At 42.7% G+C, this 10,072-nt stretch overlaps 1 protein-coding gene across 12 annotated transcripts in view; it reads right to left on the reverse strand.

Moving 5' to 3' along the window:
• The window catches only part of ppip5k1a (diphosphoinositol pentakisphosphate kinase 1a), a 35,535-nt gene extending 33,607 nt beyond the window's left edge, over nt 1-1,928 (reverse strand). For all 12 annotated transcript variants that reach the window (XM_030414061.1, XM_030414058.1, XM_030414052.1 and 9 more), the window contains exon 1: nt 1,780-1,928. The gene's annotated coding sequence lies outside the window, so the exon portion shown is untranslated. The remainder of the gene's footprint in view (nt 1-1,779) is intronic.
• Between the last annotated feature and the right edge of the window lie 8,144 nt (nt 1,929-10,072).

The raw sequence follows: 10,072 nt of genomic DNA on the forward strand, positions 1-10,072 counted from the left end.
AAGCTGGAAACAGACAATGTCTGGATTTTTTTGCACTTACAAAATGACAATTAATCGACTATCAAAATACCTTCTGGGTCCTTAAGATTAATCAATGAATCGACTAATTGTTGTAGCTTTAAAGCCAAAGAAAGAGAGAGACAAATAGGCATTCTGCTTTTACTAAAAGCTGATTTGCCAATAAAGAAAAACTCTAATTCATAAGTGGAAGTTTACTGAAGTTCACCGATGAGACAGAACCAAGGCTCCTGGCTCGCCTCCTTCAAAATCCTTCACTTAATTTCATATATGTAATCAGATCCGCTCTATTGCACCACTTTTCATTAAACGTGCCCTTTTCCTCAGTTTCTGCTTTCCTCGTCTATCAAACTCCCACCTCTAGCCAACCTTGAACCAGATGACTCAGGACTCCTTGCTGGGACAAGCTCAGACACCTCCTGCAGAGCGCCATGCCAGGATCTGCTCCAGCCGGGGCAGTGAGGTCTGAGTCCACGCCAAAACCCATTTCAATAAATCTATTTTTCATCTCCCTCATGGGTATCACAGCCATGTTTACCTCTTGCTTGTTAAGGATACGCAGTTTAAATATATTTTGACACCTAACCAGACTTGCAGAGTGAAGTGGGTGTGTAGGCGATGATTTACTGCCACTTGCTTTAGTGATGTGCATGAAGACTGCTTTTAGATTCTTTGTACTGTATATTTGAAATAAAATAAAGTGAGAAATCTAATCAAAACCACAATTGAGTTCAGCTGAGCGTCTCTATTTAAACGTGTTTTAGCTGCATTATTACTATTTTTTTTTTAATCTTACACTCTATGTCTTTGTTCAATTGACATTCTTAGTATGTAATCAGGCGTCTTCTGAAAATGAGGTCTCATTCTCAGTAGGACTTGATATGCAGTATTAATTGAAAGTAGTACATCATCTTCTGCATTCAACTAATCAGATAGTTATTAAATCGGAGAAATACAAACTGAGTAAAGTTATGCATCGACCTGACTTATAAGTTCCTGTTTGGTGGAGAGGACAGAGGAAGCGGGAGTAAAGATTTTAAATAGGAAACTTGGACTAATTTCCTCAGTTTTTCTTAAATCCTGGTTTTGGACCTGGTTAACAGCCCAGCAATAAAATACAGTAAGCATGAACATTTTCTTCCATATCTTCTGATGAAAAATCTGAATAAAATCCAGTGTCTGCAGATGCAACAACTTCAACATGCACCTGATGTTCCAGGTGGAAGGAGGCCTGACAGATTTAGCAGTATGAATTTAGAGATTTTTAACTGAGCTTTACATAAATCATACAGCAACCAGCGTCGGTCAACGTTAAGCTAACTAAAGCACATATTGACGGTTGATGCTGCCGTTACATCGGCAACAAGTTCATTAACCTTGAGTACAATCTGCAAAATGGATGTTTGAACACGAAGACGTAGAAATTATGAGTCCAGATTAAAAGCACCATACACTTGAACGCAAACGTGTCTACATATCACAGTTAGCTGACTTCAACAACAACGTTATTTGTCGAATAAATCGCCGTTAGCTCTCGTTAATATTAGCAGTGCAAAAACCCATTTAGCTAACGTTGGCTAACGTTAGCATCCAGCTAGTACCCCGGCTGTTCGGCAATGTAAACAAGTCTTCCAGTGCCATTTTGTCCGCATTTGAAGCGAGTGCCGAATGTCTGTGCGGGTATTACTATTAGCGCTTAAGACAAGAAGCGTGTCCATTTTGAATTTCCAATAACAGCGAGCAACTAAATAATGAACTCACAGTGTGGCTGGGAGGTTTACATCGCTGCCATCCGCTCGCTTCCTTCACTCTTGACAGTTTGCATGTGAAACCAATCTTGTTATTTTCAGTTTGACGCACGGATGACCAAAGTCCCTAAACAACCAATGGGAGAGGAGAACGACTTCGAGAAGGCGTGACAGATAAAACACATCAACCAATTAGCAACGACCAAAGCCAGTCCGGGTGCAACACATCAACCAGACGAGGAGAGGAGCGTCAGCGGCCTCTAGTGGCGAAACTGAGAAACGCTGTTCTCACAGAAAATGCGTCAAAACGACGTCAGTCACACACACACGCACGCACGCACGCACGCACTATCTGCTTCTTCATGATTGTTTATGTGCTTTTGATAATTAAAGGACATTTCCCACATTTTGAATGCTAGACTTTTATTTGTAAATGTTCTTTTTTTGGGGTTGTATTAATGTTCCTACTTTAACTGACGCTGAAGAGTCTGAATGAGAAACTTGTTCATCAACCTGCAGTTTTTTAAAAAAGTACCCAAAAATCTTATCTGAGTAAAAGTAAAGAAATCGTGTTAAAATATCACTTTGGTAAAAGTCACCCAAACATAAAAGTACCATACTTCTGCAGAAGTGTTAAACTATCTGGTATTAAATATACTTAAATATTTATTTACAGTAAAGTAAATTACGCATATATTTACATGTATACTGTATTCTACGGGCCCATTTTGCAATCATATATTAAGGATTTATCTGATTTAAAAATGCACCACTTGGCTCTGATGGAGCATGTAAAGTAATTTGTAACTAGAGCTATCAAATAAACATAGTTGAGTAAATGGTACAGTGCTTTCCTCCAAAATGTAGTGGAGTGGAAGCAGTGGCGGTTCTAGACCAGTTTTACTAGGGGGGCCAGGTTGGAGCCGGCTTTTTTGTTAGGGGGCACATACAACCCGGAAAAAAAGAGAAATCCCTCATTCAGACAAAACAGTGTTTACAATTTCAGCAATTTTGATTGGGTAGTAAACTGCGGAGACACTTTATTTCTGCCTTCCCCTTCAAAACAAAATCATTACAAGAAAATAGTCATTGTATTACTGATGCAGACTCCCTGTCGGGGGGGGGGCGCGGCACAGAGGGGTCCAGACTCAGAGTTACGGGGGCACTGGCCCCTGTTGGTCCCCCCCTAGAACAGCCCCGGAGTGGAAGTGTAAAGCAGCAGAAAACAGAAATACTCAGATAAAGTACAACAGCTTAACAAAGTACAGGCCTTGAGTAAATGTATGTTATATGTTAGTCATATGTCATATGTGTGTCATGCAGCTACAAATGCCAGATGATGTGTGAGGCACCAGAAACACTATTTGCAGAAGCGCAGCTACATTTGTCAGAAAACGAAGATCAATAATAAAAATCTGGTCACAAAAAACAAAGTTCTTATATAATGGTAAACAGACTTTCACATGCAGTTGTGGGATTGAACCTGCAACCCTCTGACGTCTCCCGCTGTAAAGCCCCTACAGAAACTTTAACCACTTCTATTGCTGGAACACTTCATTGATTGTGAGTGTTGCATACATCCAACAACAGGACGTTCAGTGGTGGGCTCTCCTACTCAAACTCAGCGGTTTTTAAAAGGTGACCCTGCCCTCCATCAATACACTCAGCAGAGCAAACCGCCCGCTGCTGCTGCTGCTGCTGATGTAAAGGCCGACACTGACGTCAGCGTGTCTCTGAGCTTCCCTGTGCCACCCTGACCGTTACATACCTGTGTGCAGGCCAGATGAGGCTGCTGCTGCTGTTAACTTAGTGGGGTCATTGTGGGCCACTCTACTGCTGATGAAAAGAGCATTTTATAAACAGCAGGGTGACCAGCGTGCAAACAAGCCTCCTCTATATTCAGACTGAACACGGAGAAAACAGCCAACTATTTTCAGCACAGGAATGAAAATACCTCGTCCCTTTTGGCACCAACATGGTGTTTGTATGCGCTTGAAACCACGTATAGATTGTTTGAGTCAGATTCATCTGAACTATCCCCGTCTCCTCCTTCACCACCTACAGCTCCTGTCACAAAGAGCCTCTGTGAGGAGAACCCTGCTGCCCTCTGCCCTCATATGGCTTCCATTTGCTCAAGTCAGGGGTGTTTCACTCTCTGTAACTTACAGCAGCAGGTCAGACCGGGACAAGGAGCCTCATTATGGACCCAGTTCCAGGATCTGCTTCTCTCTCTGGGAGCTGCTGGGTCTCCAGTGTTTGTGAAGTTCTATCAGCTACTTATCCAGCTTCTGGCTCGCTGTTCAAACAACCGAGTTGTTCCTTAAACAGCCGAACTGATAAATGTGGACAGCCGCCACGTAGATGAGACCACCCTCAACCCGGCTGTTAAAGGTCCAGTATGTAGGATTTAATGGCATCAAGCAGTGAGGTTGCACACTGCAACCAACTGAACACGCCTCGTCTCATTCTCCCCCATCAGGACCGATAGAAATGCAAAAGGCTCTTTGTAGACAGAGGTGGGAAGTAATAGAGTACAAATACTTCTTTACTGTACTCAAGTAGATGTTTCAGGTATCTGTACTTTACTTGAGTATCTCTGTGACTTCTCCTCTCTACATCTGAACACAAATATCTGAACTTTCTCCTCCTCACATTCTCAAAACAGGTTTGTTACTTTAGTTTGATGCATTTGAGGGAAATTATGGATTATTTACTTCCTCTGTCTTTTCTGCTGCAGAACTAATGACAGATCAACGTGGACGGTGCAGTTTATATTGAGTGTACCAATCATTTTATTGAACCATTTTGTAGCCTTGAGGTTGGCCTTATGACCGTTGCCATCTTGTTTCCTGTGACCATATATGGATGGGAGGGTGGAGCTGGGGAGTGTTGCTATGACTTGTCAATCACAAGACAGCCACGCCCTAAACCATACCCTGTTATATCGTCGATTTCACTCTAGTTTGGACCATAATTTACTAAATAAACACCATGCTGTGTTGGAGGAGACTTCAAACTAGGGATTGAGATCATAATGTCGTTAGTAAACTCTTTACTGAGGTTATAAATCAAATGATATGTCGGGTAATTTTCTCATATGCTTATGTACAACCAGACTTCTTTTGAAACCAGTGGAGTCGCCCCCTGCTGGCCAGAATGCGTTGCCCTCTCTTTTCAGATGCAAAAGCTCAGTCTATATATTTTATACAGTCAGTGTTTTAAGGAAAACTTAGACACACTGTGAAAATCCACAGTCGCCACCAAATGCTTCACTCATTCCTGTTTGAACAATGTTTGCTAAAAACAACAGTAGCTGGTTGTTTTTGGAGCCTTTATGTAGAGTTTCAGCTGGGTCACGTCTCGTCAGATGATGACAGAGAATAATTGTTCTGTTGTTTGACAAGCAAAAATGGGAAAGAGCAAAAAAAAAAAAAAATACTGATTTCCTTTTGACAGCAGGGAAATAGATATTTCACAAACACAGCAGACAAAGAAATCGCAAAATGCATCTGGATCACATTTCAAAGCCGTCCTGTTGTCTGAAATACTCACATTGTGTGATCAGATGCATTGAGACATTAAAAAAAACAAACGAGAGCGAGAAAAATGAGAAAAAATCATTTTCAGGGTCAACTCTTACATCTGCTCACAATCAGACACATTCAAATACGACTCAGACGGTTCCTTTATCTCATTTCTCACATTTATCTCAAATTGACATGTCTTTACATGAAGTAGCCTGAAACACATTCAAATAGCATCTTTATTTCCACAGCCGGGGAAGTAATGTGTTGTAACCAAACACAAAAGTGCTTCTTTCAGTTAAATCTTTGCTTCTACAAACACAAAGCGCCCACAGAGGGTGTAAATTATAACAGCTATTCAAGAAAGTGCATTTATCAAGGAGCGACATGGCTCTAAGTTATTTTAACACTTAATGTGAACACGTCCTGTTGGACCAGCGCATGTGTACGGTGTCTGACAGCCATATAAAACATGCACAAGACTCCTTTCAGAGGCTGGAGGCACGTGTCACAACACCCGAGCAGCTATGCGAGTAACGTGGCGGTTTATGACTCCGGGTGTCGAGTAAACGCAGGCTGCCGGCGGTCTGCTCGACGGTGGACGTCGTCTTTTATCAGCTGTGTTTTCAAGCTCTGCTCGGCGAGAAGAAAGTCTGTTCTGTTCTCTGCCGAAAGGAAACACTGTTCTGTCAGAAAGTAGGATTTATTCCGATTCTGACAGAAGAATTTACATGCATGAACACACTTGTACTCCGGAATATTGTGGTCAGGAAAACCGTAACTGTGCCTTTCACTTCACCTGAAAGACTTCAGGAGCCGTCAGTCAGAGACCACCGGGGTGAGAAAACAGCCTCCAAAACCCGGTTAGAAAGAAAGGAACTAATGCTGCGTCATCGAGTTTAAAACAAGTCAGTTTCCCTTCGTCCTCTTTCTGTGAAAGAAATAAACGAGCATTCATTCGAAGAGCAAGAAACTGAGTTAACGGAAAACTTGTTTTCCATAAAACATGAACAAACTTGCAATCTGTTGAATTTGAACAACTGAAACAACTTTACACCAGCTGAATTAAAGTTCCTCTCTTTCCCTGAACCAAGACGAGCTTCACTGCAGAAACGTCTTGGTTTGTCTTCACGGTCTCCTCCGGTTTGGTTGAAATACGTCCCGAATTCACAGAGAAAGATGTGAAATGATTCCTGCATGCTGTTTTATCCACTGCTGATGCCTGACTTTGGACATCCCGATCCAGGCAAACTCCCGTAAGCTAACTTAGCTTCATGGCTAACTGAGCTTAGCGGCAGCTAGTTGTTACAGTCTGAGATAGCTGCAGCAAAGAGGACAGTGAGCAGCAGCGAGCAGTGAAGCTGCCCTCTGTCGTTTTGGAGTGCGCTTTAAATTTTGGCTATTTCTTATAAATGACACTGTTGAATTCGCTTCAGACTTTTAACTACTGTACACTTTAATAATTAAAGCTTGGATCAAACAGCTGTCAGGACATTTCATAACCGTATGTTGTAATATATGTAGATTTCTAGTAGTTACCTCTAGGATAAGATTAACCCAATCACCAGAATAAATGTTAGCGCTGATGTTTTCAGTTTCATATGTTTAAGTTGTCCACATCTTACATACTCTCTGGTTGGTTTTAGGCCCAAGAACCACTTGGTTAAACAAGTAAAAGATCATGTTTAGCCTTAAAATACCTGGTTTTGTCGGTACGAACACAGCTGGAAAAGTTCTGAAGTCTCATTTAAAACATCCTCTGAGTCGCTTCAGAAATGTTGATCCTCTTAAAACTTTAACATAACTGTGGTTTGCAGAAACGTGTCCTGCAAACATGATACAACAAGTCTCCAGCCGGCCAGCAGCTCCGTGTGGCTGTGACGACTGCAGGCGACTCGAAGGTGGATAAAAGTTGAGGTCTGAAGTTGTGCACAAAGCAACGGCCCAACTTTTCTGTCCCTTCAAAGCTAATGTAGCTCAAAATGTGTGTTTTTCTTAGATATCAGAATCACAGAAAAAACATGTTGTACTATTCAACTGGACCTGTATAAAGAGTTTATTGATTACTGCCTGTCATTTGTGTTCCTGTGGACTCAGTTAAAGTAAATCCATGCTAGTATTTGTTTTCCCTCTTGACTCTGATCCTGTAAATATCCAAGATGCCTCCACTTCTGTCCAAAACAAACACCCTGCAGATGGTTTGTTTTATTGCTCCTGGTTAGTTTCAGACTCAGACACGTTGTAGATAGTGTAGCAGGAATCAGCAGCTTGTATCGGATCTCCAGGTGAAGCTGCGCACTCGGTCCTGCTCTGCACACAGCGGCTATTCATGTCAGTACAAGGCAAGAAAAAATAAACACACTCTGCTTTCAACAAATGTTCTCCTCAGAGGATTTCGAACGTAATCCTTTCAGCAGCGGAGAGCAGACTTCCCGACTGCAGGGAAGCTTCTGCTGTCGGAAAAGTTGTAGTCGAAGTTTCTCCAACGGCTCGGAAAATCCCAAAACACCAGACAGAACCACGAACAGTGATGGTTCAGAGTAGGACAGGTGAGCCTGAATATTAAAAAAATATAACCAAAGAATTTCTAGAAAGTAAAGGAGTCGTCCATATCATCACAAAAATGAGGATCTATCCTGTGTTTTTGTCAGCCAGGTCATCGGAATGAAATGTTGGCATGACACGTTTCAGCAAACCGCGGATGTGTTAAATATTACTACAAAACATGCCGCATCACATTAAAGGGATATTCCGGTGTAAGTTTAATCCATGGTCTAACACACAGTGAAACTGTGTTAGACTCCCTCTCGAGAGATCAAGTTAGCAGACCGCTAATTTACGGAGTTTTATCCACCTCAGAAACGACCGCACGACAACAATACACTGCAGTAAATGGATCCAAATATAAACCGCCACCAAAAAGCCACAAATAATGCTCAGAACAGCACCAAACTTCAGCAACAGTACAAATAGGGTCTCAGCACATAGTCCGGGGCATCTAACCTCCGCTAGCTTAGCTGGGTTTCTACTGAAAAGCTGACTAAATTTACCACTCTTCTGCAGCAGCTTCCTGTTGACGGGAAGTCCCGACGAGTCGATTACCGAGTGTAGTAGAGTTTCGCTGCTCATGGACGAAAATGTATGATTATGACTCCATGGAAAAGCAATCAAAGTTCATATGTGTCTTACCTGCCAGTTTATAACAGTTATTATCGAGAGCGGACAGGGAAAAGAACGGAATTGAGCATTTCTAACCGCACTCGGTAATCGTCGCGTCGGGACTTCCCCGACCCGGAAGCTGATGGAGGAGAGTTGAAGTCTGTTTTTAGCTTCCCAATAGAAATCCAGCTAAGCTAGCGGAGGTTAGATGCCCCGGACTATGTGCTGAGACCCTATTTGTACTGTTGCTGAAGTTTGGTGCTGTTCTGAGCATTATTTGTGGCTTTTTGGTGGCGGTATATATTTGGATCCATTTACTGCAGTGTATTATTGTCGTGCAGTCGTTTCTGAGGTTGATAAAACTCCGTAAATTAGCGGTCTGCTAACTTGATCTATCGAAAGGGAGTCTAACACAGTTTCACGGCGATTTAGACCATGGATTAAATTTACACCAGAATATCCCTTTAAAGTTAGACGTATATCAGCTGACTGTCGTGTCAGGAGGTGTCACAGCTAAACAAGACGGCTGCTGATAAGACGTCGGGACAGAACCGAGATGTTTTTGTGCCCAAACCAAACCGGACCACAAGCACAGCGTCGTCACAATATAAAGTTAAAACTGAACATTAAAAAACGTGACATTTGAACATATTTGTGTTTAGCAGAAACGTGCAATGCCAACATTTATTCCGGTGTGACTATCCCTGTACTCGGACGTTTGACTGTGTTATTTTAGTGATTATTAGTCACTTTAGTATAAAGTCACAAACAACATTTTCATACAATCACTAGAAAACCACACTGGTGTCTAAGAAGAAACTCCCCCCTCGAGCAGAAGCAAACAACCGCCCTCAGTGTTCATCGCCGCAGCTCTCAGACAGCGGTCCTGTTCAGAGAGCGGCCTTTGTTGTGAACAGAATGAATAAAGTTAAATGTCTGCTGATCCCCGAGGACTCAACTGAAACTCTGTCATTGATCCATCACTGTGGGTCACTTCACTGCCACCTGACGAAGGCAGGAAACTACAGAACCAGACACACACACACACACACAGCCCGCCTCAGACACACCAGGAACTTTAAAGTTTACCGTTATTCTCGCGTCTTCGCAAAACAGTTTTCCTTTGTTGACAGTTTGCTGAGGTCGGGCTTGAGTGGGAATTAATTCAGTTAGTCAGACATTCAGTCATCACAACCGACCCGTCCAGTATAAATAGCCAAGTTTGCAGGCACACCCCGACCCAAAATCCTCGGGACAAATATTCCAAAAGTGGAAAAATCCAAATATGGCAGAGGGAAAAATGGGACAATTGCTGACACGATCTCGCCATGAAGGAACGGTGAGCACAGCCCGACCCACCCGCCCCCACCTCCTCCACGCTCTTTGAAGCCCGGTCCAGGTGGTCCAGTTACTGTACGCCTTTCAGATTTAAATCCAGCGAGGCCGACACACAGAGAACAAGTCCACCCTGTACCTCTCAGAGTTTACATTCTCCCCATTCCTGCGTCCCTTCAGCCTCCCGGCAGCGTTCATGTCGGGATGGAGAGACAAACTCACACCGAGCCGGCTCAGCGTTTAAAGGATGTTTAACTAACTCTGACTCTGACCCTTAAACTGTGTTTA

This window comes from Sparus aurata, chromosome 4 (assembly GCF_900880675.1).
Source record: "Sparus aurata chromosome 4, fSpaAur1.1, whole genome shotgun sequence".
NCBI lineage: Eukaryota > Metazoa > Chordata > Actinopteri > Spariformes > Sparidae > Sparus > Sparus aurata.